Genomic DNA, 17,070 nt, shown 5'->3' with positions numbered 1-17,070 from the left:
ACCTCCTCTCAAAATATGGGTAGCAAAGAGCCTGCGGTAGAAGAGTTTTGTGTGGCAGTGTGAAAGATGACGCAGTGCTGATAGGTCATAAGGTATGCAGTTTAGAGCCGATGTTTACTAGACTTTTTTTTATTCGAAAGATAGATCCTGTCAATTCCTCCTTGGACGCCCTGCATATAGATATGTGGACAATTAGCTGTGTGGTGTCGTCCAGAGATCATGGTGGTACACCAAAGTCGGCATCGATACCACAGGCGACAACGAATGGGAGAGGCTGAATAACACACGTTCTCCTTTTCTGCACAGCAGCGCCCTCACACAGAGGTCAATATAGAGCCGAACTTGGAAGCGCCGTGCTCATTTCGTGACTTCAGCTGAAGCAGTCATCATCATCATCGAGTCGGTCTAAAGAGTTACTAAGTCTCAGATATAAGTACACTTTCATAAGTGTTGAACATTGTTCTTCAAAAGAAGAGTTTGTTAATTATTGCGTTATGTGACGCCTTAATAGTCAGTGACAGAATTAAAATCTCAAGCACTCCTGTGGCAAAGGATTGTATCAAGCTGACTGAATATTTTTATCATGTTTGTAATAAAGTGAACTAATATATCATATATTGTAGTTCCGATGAGCAGTCTCCCAGAGCAGTCAAAGAACCCACAGTTGTATGTGGATGCTTGTAGTTTGGGGTGTTCATAAAAAGCTTTCTTATGAACCTCGATAGGAATTTGATTTCTCGGATTTTTGAGGAAAGTCATTCTTAAGTCGGGTTCCTGATACAGAAGAGGATTATGAGAGTATGGTTGGTTGGTTTAAAAGGGGAGGAAGGGACCAAACTGCTTGGTCATCGGTCCCTATCAGAGTATGTAGTGTGTAGTAGGTGTCGCGTGGAGTTTGGCTGTGGTAGCTGCCAGAATACACAGGATGAGCAGTTCATCTGAGCACGTGCAAACATACCCAGCGTTGTGCGCAGCCGGCGGCAAAGGGGAAGGGCGTTTGCATCCTGTTTGTGTGAGCGGCCGCACCGCTGCGGTAACGGGGAACACGAGACAGCGGCAGAGACGGCGGAGGGCGTAGGCGCCGGCCGGCGGCCTTGGCTGCGGAGTCTGGAATCTGCAGTCCCGGCAGGGGACCCGTGGGACCGGAGCGCCTCGTAACAGCTCAGGTGAACTACTCGCCCAGCTCCTGAGTGTCGGCTCAGACCGCTGCGGCGTGTAATGCCGACCCTTCACCAGTCTCGGGTATTTCCCACAGGAAGCCTCCCCCTGCCTCCCTCCCACCTCCTCCTCCTCCTCCTCCTCCTCCTATTCATGTTCCGTAAGAACCAAGCGAGGCAGCCCAGCGTGTAAAGCCACCTGGTGCGAATGCTAACGAAGAGGGAACATTCACAGACCACTTCCCAGTACTCCCTTGCATTGGCTTGTGTAGGATATGGACCAAAAATACTGGAACACGGCAGGAAATGAATGCTAGGTTATACACTGAAGACCCAAAGAAAACGGTACACCTGCTTAATATCGTGTAGGGCCTCCGCGAGGACGCAGAAGTGCCGCAACACGACGTGGCATGGGCTCGACTAATGTTTGAAGTGGTGCTGGAGGGAACTGACACCATTAATCCTGCAGGGCTGTCCATAAATTCGTAAGTGTAGGAGGGAGTGGCATCCCAGATACGCTCAATAATGTTCATGTCTGGTGAGTCTGGTGGCCAGCGGAAGTGTTCAAACTCAGAAGAGCGTTCCTGGAGTCGCTCTACAGCAATTCTGGACCTGTGGGGTGTCGCATTGTCCTGTTGGAATTGCCCAATGCACAATGGACATGAATGCATGCAGCTGATCAGACAGGATCTTTATGTACGTATCACCTGTCAGAGTCGTATCACGGTTCCCGTACCACTCCAACTGCACAGCCCTCGCACCATTACGGAGCCTCCGTTAGCCTGAACAGTCCCCTGCCGACATGCAGGTTGTCTCTGTCCCCGTAGACGTCCATCCGCTCTACAGAATTTGAAACGGGACTCGTCCGAACAGGCAACACGTTCCCACTCATCAACAGTCCAAGTCGGTGTTGACAGGCCTAGGCGAGGCGTAAAGCTGTGTGTCGTGCAGACATCAAGGCTACACGAGTGGAGCTTCGGCTCCGAAAGCCGATTCAATAATGTATATTGAATGGTTCACACGCTAACGCTTGTTGATGTCCCAGCATTGAACTTTGCCGCAATTTGTGGAAGGGTTGCACTTCTGTCACGTTGAACGATTGTCTTCAGTTGACGTTGGTTCCGTTCTTGCTGGATCTTTTCCCGACCGCAGCGATGTCAGAGATTTGATGTTTTACCGGATTCCTGATGGTCATGTTACACTCGTGAAATGGTCGCACGGGAAAAAATGGTTCAAATGGTTCAGAGCCCTATGGGACTTAAGATCTTAGGTCATCAGTCCCCTAGATTTTGCACTACTTATACCTAACTAACCCAAGGACATTACACACATCAATGCCCGAGACAGTATTCGAACCTGCGACCATAGCGGTCGCGCGGTTCCATACTGAAGCGCCTAGAACCGCTCGGCCACACAGGAAAATCCGCACTTCATCGCTTCCTCGGAGATGCTGTGCCCCATCGCTGGTGCGCCGACTATAACACCACGTTCAAACTCACTTAGATCTTGATAACGTGCCACTGGAGCAGCATTAACCGATCTAAAAACCGCGCTGGGTACTTGTCTTATATAGGCGTTGCCGACCTCAGTGCCGTATTCTGCCTGTTTAGGTATCTCGGACCGCAGTGCTGTATTCTGCCTGTTTACGTATCTCGGTATTTAAATACGCATTCCTATACCAGTTTATTTGGCGCTTCAGTGTAAATGCGTATGCTAGCCGAACCTGCAAGTTTCGCAGTTGTATCTGACCGCAAACGGCACCCCTGCAATGTCCCTTATACGTTTTAAGTGCCAGTCGTAGCCAAAACAGTATTCTATGTATTTGTGGGTGCATTGTGTTGCAGGTAAGTGAATTGGAACGCAGGCAGATTGTCCGTGTTCGAATGGTGGGTGTTTACGTAACCAAGACAGCCGAAGTGTTTGTTGTTTCAGTAGGCACTGTACAGATTATTTATATCGTATAGCGAAAAAGCTTCATCAGCTAAATCACAGCCCGAACAAAATAGTGCGCTGATGGATTGTGATGGACGGTTATTCAAGAGGATCACGACGAAAAACGGCAGAACAACAGCTGAAGAAATCACTGCAGAACTGAACGTTGAACTTGCAAACACTGTCAGCACAACAACAACACGAAGGAAACCCGTAGAAACAAGGAATTGCAGGACGAGCAGCAACGGTGTAAATGTAAGTGACAGGAAAACGTGGTGCCGAAACCATAAAATGTGGGCTATGGAGGAATGAAAGAAAATAATTTGGTCCGATGAGTCTTGGTTCACACTATTTCCGACTTCTACCTGAGTTTACATCTCAACAGTGAAGCATAGCGTTGGTACGGTGATAATTTGGGCAGCCATATCGTGGTATTTCATGGGCGCCATTGTCGCTCTGCAAGGTCGCATTATTGCCAAGATTTATGTGACCATTTTCGTTGATCAGGTCCATCCCATGGTACAGTGTTTGTTACCCAACTGGTGATGCTGTGTTCCAGGGAAACAGGGTTCACTCAGCTCGCATCGCCCTGAAATTGGTTTGTGACCATGAGGGTGAATTGTCGCGTCTCACCTGGCCAACAGTCACCAGATCTCATTAGTGAGATCAAGCGAAGCAACAAGTGTGCGATTTATCTGTAGGGAAGAAAAAACCCATTGCGTATAAATTTCATTTGAAAATATACTCCGAATGTCTTACGGAATTTGTACTCATGTGGTTGGTAGTTTTGTGTTATTGAAGTGATCGTATATTTCAGTGTTAAAGCAGATTTTGAAAATTAAGAAAAATGAGGTCAGTTACTTTTGCGGATTTCATAGAAGATCTGCAACTTTTGCTATCGTGTACAGGAAAGAAATATACGAGGGCGTGCCGAAAAGTAATGCCTCCTGTTAAATTGTATTTGAAAACTCTTGAAGTTCTTTTAATAAAACAAACGTTATTAACATTCTACATCTTTATTCTTGATGTGTACATATTTGTGACTGAAAATAGTCACCCTAGGGACGAACACATTTCTTTCAACGAGAAACCAGTAGAATGTTTTACATTCTTCACGAAGCCATAACCTCACCTCTGCTTGCAACACTATCAAAGTAAAGCCGTCAAAGGATTTTTTTTTACTTTTGGAAACAGATGCAAATCAGTGGGCCGAGGTGTGACTGTGTTGGAGGATGATCGATGACAGGCGCGGGATTGTCGCAGAAATCGCAGCGCTCGTGCCATGCTGAAGGATGACCTTTTCGAACTCGAAACTCGATTACAGCATGCTGTTTCCCACGCAGCAACGAAGTTACGTTACACGCCGCCACGTTACACGCTACAGTTGGGAGCCCTCTAGCGGAAGAGGGCTGCAAATACGTACACATGAAGAACAAAGATGTTGTTCTTGTTGTGGTCTTCAGTCCTGAGACTGGTTTGATGCAGCTCTCCATGCTACTCTATCCTGTGCAAGCTTTTTCATCTCCCAGTACCTACTGCAACCTACATCCCTCTGAATCTGCTTAGTGTATTCATCTCTTGGTCTCCCTCTACGATTTTTACCCTCCACGCTGCCCTCCAATACTAAATTGGTGATCCCTTGATGCCTCAGAACATGTCCTACCAACCGATCCCTTCTTCTGGTCAAGTTGTGCCACAAACTTCTCTTCTCCCCAATCCTATTCAATACTTCCTCATTAGTTATGTGATCTACCCATCTAATCTTCAGCATTCTTCTGTAGCACCACATTTCGAAAGCTTCTATTCTCTTCTTGTCCAAATTATTAAAGACGTATAATGTTAATAACGTTTATTTAAAAATCTTTGGTTTCTCATAAATTCGGAGACATTACTTTTCAGATCGCTCTCATAGTTCACGCAGCCAAATGCGGAACATTCTATTCAGAGCCATCACTTAATAAACCGTGTTGGTGTCACATGGCTTAGGCCTGTCCCACCCCTCATTAAATCGACCAAGGCTTATACGAATAATTGTAAGAACAGTTATTATTACTATTATTATTGTTATTATTATTATGTTCTTTAAGTTTGTTTTTGGGTTTTTCAGAAATACTGTGGGAAGAAAGTTTATTTGTATTGCAGATAACGTGGAAGACGTTGCCCAACGATCACCACGAAAGTTCGACGTAGCGGCAAGTAGGCAAGGAATAAAACTAATGCTGCAAACTACCTCGAGCCATGGAAGAGCCAGGGCCGCGAGGGCGTCGAACTTCCTAGGTCGTTGTTGGACAACGTCAAAGGAAGAGATATTCTGCTTTCTCTTTGTAAACAGATCGATCGAGTCTTGAAAGGTTCATGTAAAACGTATAGGCGGGTGACACATTAGGTGGCCTGTAATACTTCCACAGTTATTAAAAAGTTGTTAAACGGCAAAACCAATAGTTCATCATTTATATAGATAAAAAAGTAGTAAAGATATAGGAAAGGAAGAGTTGTGGCGTCAGAACGAAAAGTGATACATCGCTCAGCAACGAAGGAGGACGTAAACAGCGGGCGTTACGTGGTGAAAACAAATCAACTGATAAAATAGTAAGTCTGTAAATAAGCATAAAGCCACGTAACACTGCAACCGTTATTCGAGGATTTATTTTAGGATCCTGGTCTGTGATCGCAGCTGGACCGGGATAATGTTTCTTGCGCATCCAGATGCGAAGCTAGACGGAGAGTGTAACACCATTCAGTAATCGCCAACCGATGGGCCGATTCTCTCTCCCCCTCCGCCTTCGGATCCACGCCTTTCGCGCCATGGCCGGGATTGATGTGATGCAAGATTTTGTTACGAAATGTCCACGCTACAGCCGAATCCTGTTTAACGCCGCCTGGCCAGTACTCGGCTAGTGGGAGGCGGGCAGTGCCGGAGTGCAAGAACGGTAACACTGCACAGGCCGGCACTGCGCACGAACCGCCACAGTCGTCTGTTGTAGCTAATTCGGATGATAAGCTTCAGTCGGTGATTTCGGCATCTGAATTCAACCTCCTGCCGTGAACAGCGCGAAAGTTACTCCTGCTTCCGGTACTCGACTGTGAGAAACCTATTAATACACTCCAATGCCAAGCGCTCCGCCACCTCGGTTGGAGTGTTTGGTAAGACTTGTTGGTGCCCGACAGTGAGCGCTGAAAGTATCCGAGATGAACTCCGCTTAGCGGCGGCGTTATTTTGGGCGCAATAGCGGCCGCGTAACTTGAGACGGCCGTAAAGAATGTGTCGGCTGCCCACTCCCTTTATTCACATCTGCAGGCGGGAGCCTCCGGACACCTGTTGCTCAAGTCTTGATCCGCGCCAGCAGCTGCAGCGACCAGACTAACTCGTCGACAGCCCCTCTAGCAAAACAACGAAAAACTACGTGGAACACCCACGGAGACAGGCACCAACACGATGAAACGCTCCTTTCGTCCGTCCTCCGAGCTACGTTAATGTCGCGCCCTGTCCCACACTCTCGGCCGCTCACAAGTAGAGGTCACCAGGGGTGGGACCGACTTTCTGAAACCATCCACATGGTGAGTAGGTTAAGACCCCTACTATCACACCCTGCAGCCGTCCACCCTGGTGGGCCCTCATTTGCGAGTAATCAACGGAAAAAAAATCCGAATTTTATGCAGCGCTCAATTCCGTTAAAGGAGGAAAATTATGTAGACTGATTGCGTGGTGCAATAGCTAGGGTACGGCCTTCGTGCTGCGCCCCTTAGATTCAAATTTCATCCCGTGCTGTAACTTTTTTTCTTGGTATATCTTTATCAAAGTGATTTTGATCATCACTATTATTCAATTAACTGGTTTAAATCTATTTTTTTAATTTCTATTCCTTCGTCACATTTTATCATCGTATCATGTTTCCATATATGTAATTATTTTTCCACTTAGAATTTTTTTGACCTGAATTTAATTATATTTATCTTTTACTGTATTTGAATTTTTGAAGCTTTTGAACTATCGGTTGAAAACAAAAGACGAAATAATCTGTTTATATTGACTGCGAAATAGATCGCAAATGTATTTTTCGGTACATGATGTAAATACCTTTTTGGGTGGTAATCCTCGTCTAAGCATTTAAAACATAGGCTAAATTACGGTTGCACTCTGGACAAAATAACTGAGATGAAGATTTGATCGAAAGGAGATATAAGTAAAACAAAATACAAGAAAAATGAAGTACAGAAATAATGACTGCAATAACGTAGATGTAAAAATAGGATGTCAAAGTAAAAGAAATTAAACCGAAATAAACACACAAAATTAATTAAAGTCACGCGAAAAAGGGTTCAAATGGTTCTAAACACTATTGTACTTAACATCTGACGTCATCAGTCCACTAAAACTTAGAGCTACTTAAACCTAAGTAACCTAAGCGCATCAAACACATCCATGCCCGAGGCAGGATTGGAAGCTGCGACCGTAGCAGCAGCACGGTTCCGGACTGAAGCGCCTAGAAGAGAGTTTCAAATGGAAAAAGAATGATAAGAAGAAAACTGAGAGCAAAGGAAGAAGCTGATATGACGATTAAAATTACGTGACAAAGGAACAGAAATAAAAAATTAAATTTAAACCAATTATATGAATAAAAGTAACGACCAAAGATATTTCTATAAAAATTCAAAAATAAAAAAAATTGAATTATCTAACCGGATTCGAACCCACGACCTTCTGACTGTCACGGCCTTATCCTATCCATTACAAAACACAACCAGTCAATATAATACTGGTATTTTAATGCAACTGAACACCACGCAAAGTCTCGAATTTATTTATTTGTTTATTTTTTCAACTCGCAAATATGGGCCTACCAGGGTGAATGGTCACAGGGTGTGACAGCTGGGATAGTAGCTTAAATCACACTATACACGGTTTCAAAAAGTCAATCCTGTAGCTGGCGACCTCTCATTGTTAGTAAATATCCATACTGTCTATGCGACGTGCGGCGCTCGAGACAACTAATGCGACTTATACGGCTCTACAGATTTAATCGGAAACATTTATCGGGGAGGAGAGGTGTTGCCGTGAAGTTCGTGGTCGCCCGTCTTTGTGCCAATGTCCAGGATCAAATTTCAAACGTCTTCCCAGTGTCTCATTCGAAAGAGCTTTCAGTCGTCTCGGAACGCTTGTAGGTCATGTACCATTTTTGAAGAGAGTCTTATATTATTCTTCTTGGAAAATACTGGTAATGGCACGACAGAGAGGGATAGCGATCAGGTACCCTTCTGTCCAGAAGGTATTTATTACGAGGATGTTCTACTAGTGACGCGCAAAAATTTGTGCCAGACCAGGACAAGAAACCGGATTTCCCGCTTGTCGTGAGTGATCACGTTAGCAGCTTCGGCTATCCAGGAACGCTTCCAGGACCAACCCAGACTTCCTTCCGTATGTTATACTGTCAACGATCCTGAGCAGGAATCGAAGTAAAGCTGCGAGCCATGGGGTCTTAGTAGGTGTGATGTGTGGAAGTCGGTCCTGAAAGCGTGCTTGGATAGGCAATGTTGGTAAAGTGTGTTACGAGGAGGTAATATCGTCATACCTAATGCAGCTAATGTTAGAAAGATTGCACAATTGCGAATAAATTCCACGTTTTAGCATTTTTGGAGTCGGGAATTAGTGACCCTGAAGTTGGAAGATAGTCATCCTTCTCTAGTAACAAAGCTGCTTTTCAATGCGGGAATCCTACAAGAATTCTGAAATGTGTTCCGTGTGCAGGAGACGGTTGATGTTCAGATTTTCTCAGATTTTTTTATACGAGTGTGGCGGTTTAGTAATCGTGTATGTGCTTGGTAAGAAGAGGACTCATTTCAAAGTCATTAACCAAGTGGAGGTACTGGTTAATACACAATGCCGATGTTGGCAGCGAGATCTTACTGAAGCCAATAAGTTACTTTTGTTTTCGGGTGTTCAGTGTATTTTTATGTGACATTTTCTATGTTGTCTTTAAACTGTTCTCGTATCTTATCAGCATACTTTACAAGAAACCAGTTGAAGATAGGTGTATTGAATATTAGGGGTGTTTGTTTTTCAGTACGGTGGTCCTCAAAGCGAAGCTGGAGACACTTACATAGAGTGTACTACACTACTGGCCATTAAAATTGCTACACCAAGAAGAAATGCAGACGATAAATGGGTATTCATTGGACAAATGTATTATACTAAAACTGACATATTACATTTTCACGTAATTTGGGTGCATAGATCCTGAGAAATCACTACCCAGAACAACCACCTCTGGCCGTAATAGCGGCCTTGATACGCCTGGGCATTGAGTCAAACAGAGCTTGGATGGCGTGTACAGGTACAGCTGCCCATGCAGCTTCAACACCATACCACAGTTCATCAAGAGTAGTGACAGGCGTATTGTGACGAGCCAGTTGCTCGGCCACCATTGACGAGACGTTTTCAATTGGTGAGAGATCTGGAGAATGTGCTGGCCAGGGCAGCGGTCGAACATTTTCTGTATCCAGAAAGGCCCGTACAGGACCTGCAACATGCGGTCGTGCATTATCCTGCCGAAATGTAGGGTTTGGCCGGGATCGAATGAGGGGTAGAGCCACGGGTCGTAACACATCTGATATGTAACGTCCACTGTTCAAAGTGCCGTCAAGGCGAACAAGAGGTGACCGAGACGTGTAACCAATGGCACCCATACCATCACGCCGGGTGATACGCCAGTATGGCGATGACGAATACACGCTGCCAATGTCCGTTCACCGCGATATCGCCAGACTTGGATGCGACCATATGATGCTGTAAACAGAACCTGGATTCATCCGAAAAAATGACTTTCGCCATTCGTGCACCCAGGTTCGTCGTTGAGTACAGCATCGCAAGCGCTCCTGTCTGTGATGCAGCGTCGAGGGTAACCGCAGCCATGGTCTCCGAGCTGATAGTCCATGCTGCTGCAAACGTCGTCGAAATGTTTGTGCAGACGGTTGTTGTCTTGGAAACGTCCCCATCTGTTGACTCAGGGATCGAGACGTGGCTGCACTATCCGTTACAGCCATGCGGATAAGATGCCTGTCATCTCGACTGCTAGTGATACGAGGCCGTTGGGATCCAGCACGGCGTTCCGTATTACCCTCCTGAACCCACCGATTCCATATTCTGCTAACAGTTACTGGATCTCGACCAACGCGAACAGCAATGTCGCGATACGATAAACCGCAATCGCGATAGGCTACAATCCGACCTTTATCAAAGTCGGAAACGTGATGGTACGCATTTCTCCTCCTTACACGAGGCATCACAACGTTTCACCAGGCAACGCCGGTCAACTGCTGTTTGTGTATGAGAAATCGGTTGGAAACTTTCCTGATGTCAGCACGTTGTTGGTGTCGCCACCGGCGTCAACCTTGTGTGAAAGCTCTGAAAAGCTAATGATTTGCATATCACAGCATCTTCTTCCTGTCGGTTAAATTTCGCGTCTGTAGTACGTCATCTTAGTGGTGTAGCAATTTTAATGGCCAGTAGTGTATATAGAGTGTACTATTAATAGTCTAGTAGTAGCGAAAATCGATCCGAGTTTGCCAATAAACTTTTTCCCAGCTGAGTGTCGGAGTAATTCATCGTGTAGCGTACCTCGCGCGCCAATATAGCGTGCATTGAGGCCGCGTCCGTGAGTGTGGCTTAAGCGACGCCACGACATTTTTGAATACGAGATGAAGTAACTTTTCATTGCGAATGCCCTTCAGTCTGTTGACATTTATACGGTGTGGCGGGAAGGGGGAATAAACTCCAGAAACAAGTTGGTTACCCCAAAGTAAACAGCTGTTTCGAACTGAGTAGATTATTTTTGTTGGGGAAATTCCAGTGAGAAATGAAATGAACCAGTTGAAGTTTAACACGATCAGTTTTCATGCAATTCCTATACCTCACTCTTTTTATTTTAAAGAACGGCAGTATAAGAATGGAGAACAAAGGAAATATTAGTCCTCTTCAGATTCTTCAACTTCGGAGGTGTTGGATTTACCCTCTGGTATTATGCAAGAATAACGAAAATAGTCAGAAATACTTAGAATTCCGTATGTCGCGCTTCACTCACTTACCTGTATTTTATCGCAGTAGTTAAGCACGGCGTTATAACTTTTCCGTGATAGAATAACTGTTTTCATTAGATAAATCCGCTTTCGATTTCGCGGCCGTGTTTCGAAATGCTGTGTTGTTAACAAAAGCACCATAAGTGAAGAACTCTTCAGACATACGTAGCAATAACGGAAATCGACAAGGATGATCGCCGGTTGGCCCGGGTATGTACAGGAACGCACCACGTTTGCTGCTTTTGCGCAGGTGCTCTTCGTCTACGCTACAATAGCTACGGAGCGTAACACTCGAGAGCTGCAGGTTGACTCCCACATCTCGGCTACTAGCCAACTGGGCTGTGCGGCCTGTAGACAAATACTGTGACAGTTGTTTGAGGTGGCGGCATGTACTACTAGAGAGCGGTTCCTCCTAGACCGCCAACAAGTTCCTGGGCAGGCCACAGAGCGGTTATGCCTTGAAATAGTTGTGGACTGTCCAAATGACTGAGTAAAGCACGTGAATGTGTAACCATGAGGCGGAATTTTTCACTGCGAAATGTTAATGTGCGTGAAAAACGCATTATGTTGTGCTGGGTTTCGGTAACGTACTACGAAGCGCAATCTGATAAAGATGAAAGTTCGCTTTCGGTGTCACTCTCCGAACTACGCAGACTCCCTATTGGAATAACGCTTACAAAGCCAAAGTGTCAAGTTCGGTCGGCCGGTGTGGTCGAGCGGTTCTAGGCGCTTCAGTCTGGAACCGCGCGACTGCTACGGTCGCAGGTTCAAATCCTGCCTTGGGCATGGATGTGTATGATGGCGTTAGGTTAGTTAGGTTTAAGTAGTTCTAAGTTCTAGGGGACTGATGACCTCAGATGTGAAGTCCCATAGTGCCCAGAGCCATTTGAACCCTTTTTTTGTCAAGTTCGGTCGTTTCATTAGAACTTGCGAACTAGTAAAAAAATATGCGGATTCAAGGAAGCGGACTTACACAACAGAGACCCGTTATTAACTCAGGATTATTTGTTGCTAAGAGGTCAAGTGTGTTTTTACAACCGTTTACTATTCGCGTTATCATCGACAAGCTGTAGTGTGCTTGTTTTGTAAATAAAACCACCTTTTCCTGCTGCCACGTAATTTATTCATCCAAATAAATGAAGTGGCAGCAGGAAAAGGCGGTTTTATTTACAAAACAATTAATTCAATGCTTACTGCGGAGGATGGACACGCAAACAAACTTGTTAATAGTACTGCTGTTTGTCATATTGCTCAGCGTCAATGAAATATTCCGGTCATTTGAGTCTTTCGTTATGAATTTGCATACGTTACGCGACTGTTTGCGCGCTAAAACGGTCTCGTAACGCTATTACACTCTCCTGGTGCCCACCTCAAGTTATCTCAGCGTTTGTGGATGTTCATCTATTCAGAATTACGTGCTAAATAAATAAATAATCTTGTGTGGCTCCCAGGATGGTGCAGGACTTATGCGTAGACGCAACTTTGGCCGATTTTGCTGCTGATTTAAGAAAGCAGCTTTTGATTCGGTCTCTCGTGGCTCAAGGATCCCATTCCAGATCATATCACCACAGGACTTCACTGCTAAGGCCATCAGTCCCTAAACTTACACACTACTTAACCTAAATTATCCTAAGGACAAACACACACACCCATGCCCGAGGGAGGACTCGAACCTCCGCCGGGACCAGCCGCACAGTCCACGACTGGAGCGCCTGAGACCGCTCGGCTAATCCCGCGCGGCCCGGGAATAGAAGTCGGGGCCTCTGCGACACTAGCCAGCAGAGGGAAACGCTCCTCTCTTATCGTTAGCCACTTTCATCGTACACGGTATTCACACATCCATTTACTGCGAAGTGGGCCTTGAACAATACACGCGGCTTCCCGGAAAGAAAGCCTTCACTCCTGATGCGACGTAAAGGGCGAGACCTCCAGCGGCGCCCTTAAAGGTAGGCTCAGACGCGCCCTCGCCCTCCGCCCCCACGTTCGCCTTCACCGCCCCTTCTCCGGCTCGCAGGAGGATCGCGCCTAATTGCGTCGATAAACACGTCAGGAATGTTTTAACAGCGGGGAGCGCCGCGGCCGGACCCGTTACAGCTTTCCCTGTTACCTTCTGCTGACTCCCTGCTGCACGAGATACCTCTGACTTCGTGGTGCGTCAGTCCCAAATCATGCGCCCTCCTGCTGCGCTACCTTAAAGCTCAGTCACAGGGAGGAACAAAATTCACTTCACAGTTAGCTCATACCTGACAGAACCTGTCTTTAACCTCTTCAGTACTCACATAATGTGTATGCTCCATCCAAATTACTTTTTTTGCTTTTTTTTTTAGCTCATTGGGTAAACTAACCTCGCTGCGCCTGATGTAGCATATGCTTTATACAAAAGTATTTTGTGTGCACATCACTTGTTTATGCATGTTCCTAGTTGGTGACAGAATGGGACTGCAGAAAACTTTTATCGCAGTTCCAGCATGTCTTCGAGAAATAAAGATAATTTCTCTTGGTTTTTAGTAATTTAGTAGTGGAATGTATTTGGCATATGGTGCAACATGCTAATATGCCCCACGCTATCAATAATTGATGTTTACGTCATCACAACAATACCGCGACATACTTTTCGATGTAGCACTGGCTCTAGTTACTACATCGACTTATCTGGTTTATTTCCGTATTATAGATATTTCACGTATTTTCAACATAAATAGTAAATGCTTTGAATACGTGACGCGAAGATACATGCAGAATGTGTCTTCGTGACAATCGCGTCAGTTCACTTACAACAGTGTAGTAGAAGAGGTGAAATGGTAATTAAATAAACACCCTAGCCGCAAACAGGCATTGATGTACTTCATTGGGGTTATGTTGTAAATGTGTGCCCCGACCGGGACTCGAACCCGGGATCTCCTGCTTACATGGCAGACGCTCTATCCATCTGAGCCACCGAGGGCACAGAGGATAGTGCGCCTGCAGTGACTTACCCCTTGCACGCTTCATTTCTAGCAAAGCTGCATAATTATATACGGTAACTGTTCTTTCGGGAACAATATGGCTTCCCGGCCATTGACCTTCTTGTGCGAACGCACACGCTGTTCCCGAACTCGTACGGGACTTGGTAGATTAATCTGCCACGAGCAATGAGTATGATGGGCAAACATCCATTAGGCGGACTACGAATGTAGTGGTGTGGACATGTTGGGAATGTGGGTCTCACGGGGAGCGTGCAAGGGATAAGTCCCTGCAGGCGCACTATCCTCTGTGCCCTCGGTGGCTCAGATGGATAGCGCGTCTGCCATGTAAGCAGGAGATCCCGGGTTCGAGTCCCGGTCGGGGCACACATTTACAACATGTTCCCAATGTAGTACATCAACGCCTGTTTGCGGCTAGGGTGTCAATTAAATTATCGTTTCATTTCTAGCAAAGCTGCATGGTGGTCTACGGTAACTGTTCTTTCGGGAACAGATACTACCGTCATATATAGTAGAAAAGGTGTTTCCAGAATGAGACTTTCACTCTGCAGCGGAGTGTGCGCTGATTTGAAACTTCCTGGCAGATTAAAACTGTGTGCCCGACCGAGACTCGAACTCGGGACCTTTGGTAGAGCACTTGCCCGCGAAAGGCAAAGGTCCCGAGTTCGAGTCTCGGTCGGGCACACAGTTTTAATCTGCCAGGAAGTTTCAGAAAAGGTGTTTCTTGGGATTTGTACTAAATATGTTAAAATTGTAGTAAGGCTCAGATAGGACGATGACATGTGTACCTGTCGGAGGATTTTTCAAGTTTGACAAGTGTTGAAGCACAGCTCGCTGTAGGACAGCACTTGATAGTGGCCGTAAGGCCGAAATTGTCTTTGCAAAAATAAATAGCTCCTTCTGTCAATGGCGAAAGTTATGTCTTCTAAAAAGTATGTGTTCAATCTAATTTTTATCCCTCCACCCCCCCCCCCCCCCCCCTCTCTCTCTCTCTCACACACACACACACACACACACACACACACACACACACACACACCACGGCGTCCGCTCACGTATCTCTGTGTGTGTGTGTGTGTGTGTGTGTGTGTGTGTGTGTGTGTGTGTGTGTTTCTCTGGCGTAGTTCCATCGGACTCTGTAGTGGCGAATGAACCGGTATGTCTCGGATACGGCCAGACCCAACGAGGGTGTTCTAATTCGGGAGGTAGAGGTGTAGCCACGGGAACGTAGCGCTTACTAATAGGGCAATGCGAGATATAAGACGGCGCCGCTCGAACTACTGAACTACTCAGACAATTTAGGGTCACTGCACTTACCACATGATAGCTTCCACTTGTAAACCAAACGTTACACTGCCCGTAAGAAGCGCGCAATGAGTTAGCGTAAGCCTTTGCTAATTCTTTGTAAATGTGAGACAGTTTCAATAACAAAGAGAGAGAACCCACAGTATGTGTTGTCAAGAGTAGTGATGAATATCTGGAGCACCTTAGTCTTTTAAATGTTTAGGTATAATACCGAGAAGCTGTTGGACAGGTTGTGAAATGCGCAGCCCATGCGTAAAGGAATTAGCTTACAAGACGCTAGCGCGACCGATTCTAAAGTACTGCTCCAACCTGTGGAGTCATCAAGTCAGTGTGGAGCGAGCACGTGAGGTCAGTAGTAGAGACGGCGAATGGTCGACTTCGGTTTATTGCGAGAATTGTACGTTAACGTAGCTCGCTCGTAAAGGAGACCACCTATAGAACAGTAGTGCGACGCATTGTTTAGTACTGCTCGAGAGTTCGGGATTCCCACCAGGTCGGATTAAAGGAAGACAGCGAAGAAATTCAGAGGCTGCTAGATTTGTTAGCAGTACTTTCGATCAACACTTGAATACTACGGAGAACCTTCGTGGACTCAAGTGGGAATCCCGGAAGGGAAGACGGGCGTTGTTTTTCCGGAAAACTGTTGAGAAAATTTAGAGAACCGGCATTTGAAGCTGACTGCAGAACGATTCTACTGCCCCCAATGATCAGGAAGGTACGAGAAATTACAACTGGACGGAGACTTTGAAACACTAGTTTTTCCCTAGCTTTATCTGCTGGTATTCGCGTCTCGTGTACTGCTCTGCTTTTTCAGCCCCACTCTCACCCCGTTGATAAGTAGGTGATTCTTACCACTATATTGATGATTTCTAGAAAGTGATACGTGCTCAAAGTTCGTTTGAAATGGGTACAGTGGTTTTGGAGGAGACGTGGAACATACATACATACATACATACATACATACATACATACGTATGTACATCAATTTTCGTAATATATGTGGATTTTGTAAAACTGTCAATGTCATGAGCGATGGAGACGACAGATGAACAGCATGCTGCGTACGGATGACAGGGTCATGGATGCGTGTTGGTGGGAATGTTGTACAGTGACCGCTTCTTCGAAGAAGATATAGAGATATTCTCACTCTCGCAAAATCAACCGTATCAAGGGATTTAACAGAGGCATATACGTCTGCCCTTCCGGTGAGAGAAGTGTGCCTGTAGCAAAGGTTGGGTTGGCAGTCTAGGAGCCAGTGCAGCCCATTCTCTGAAGCCAACCGCAAAAAACGGCCTACGGGTTTCGGGGGCGAACAAAAGCCCGCTTGTAGGAAACAGTGTTATAGAGAAGACTTATCGTGTGGATGGATGGATGGATGGATGGATGGATGGATGGACGAGCCTCTGCTTCCGACGCCGGGTTCCTGCGCCACTGAGATCATCACCGCAGCAAACCACGTCGTAGTATGCGGCTAAACTGTTGGCGCGTAGTATTGTCCCTTGGTATTCTCCCACGCTCATGGGATTTCTGAGAGTATATATCATTATAACTTCTGCATTGTGATTCATTACGAATTTACATGCAGTTTTTACCAGGACCCCAGTGTTCATAAGTTCTTTTGTATACCCAACCAAACTAAT

The 17,070-nt window shown here is 45.8% G+C and overlaps 1 protein-coding gene and 1 non-coding gene across 4 annotated transcripts in view; one reads left to right on the top strand and one right to left on the bottom strand.

Annotated features, from left to right (window-relative positions):
* LOC124555517 (protein yippee-like 2) overlaps positions 1 to 17,070 on the top strand; it is a 609,150-nt gene that overhangs the window by 445,589 nt on the left and 146,491 nt on the right. The gene's annotated exons all lie outside the window — the stretch shown is intronic.
* On the bottom strand, positions 14,033 to 14,107 carry Trnat-ugu. The gene has a single exon. It is a non-coding gene; the product is annotated as a tRNA-Thr (tRNA).

Source organism: Schistocerca americana, chromosome 1 (genome assembly GCF_021461395.2).
Source record: "Schistocerca americana isolate TAMUIC-IGC-003095 chromosome 1, iqSchAmer2.1, whole genome shotgun sequence".
In the NCBI taxonomy this organism is placed as follows: domain Eukaryota; kingdom Metazoa; phylum Arthropoda; class Insecta; order Orthoptera; family Acrididae; genus Schistocerca; species Schistocerca americana.
Note: the sequence above shows the minus strand (reverse complement) of the source record. Positions and strands in the feature narration are given on the sequence as shown.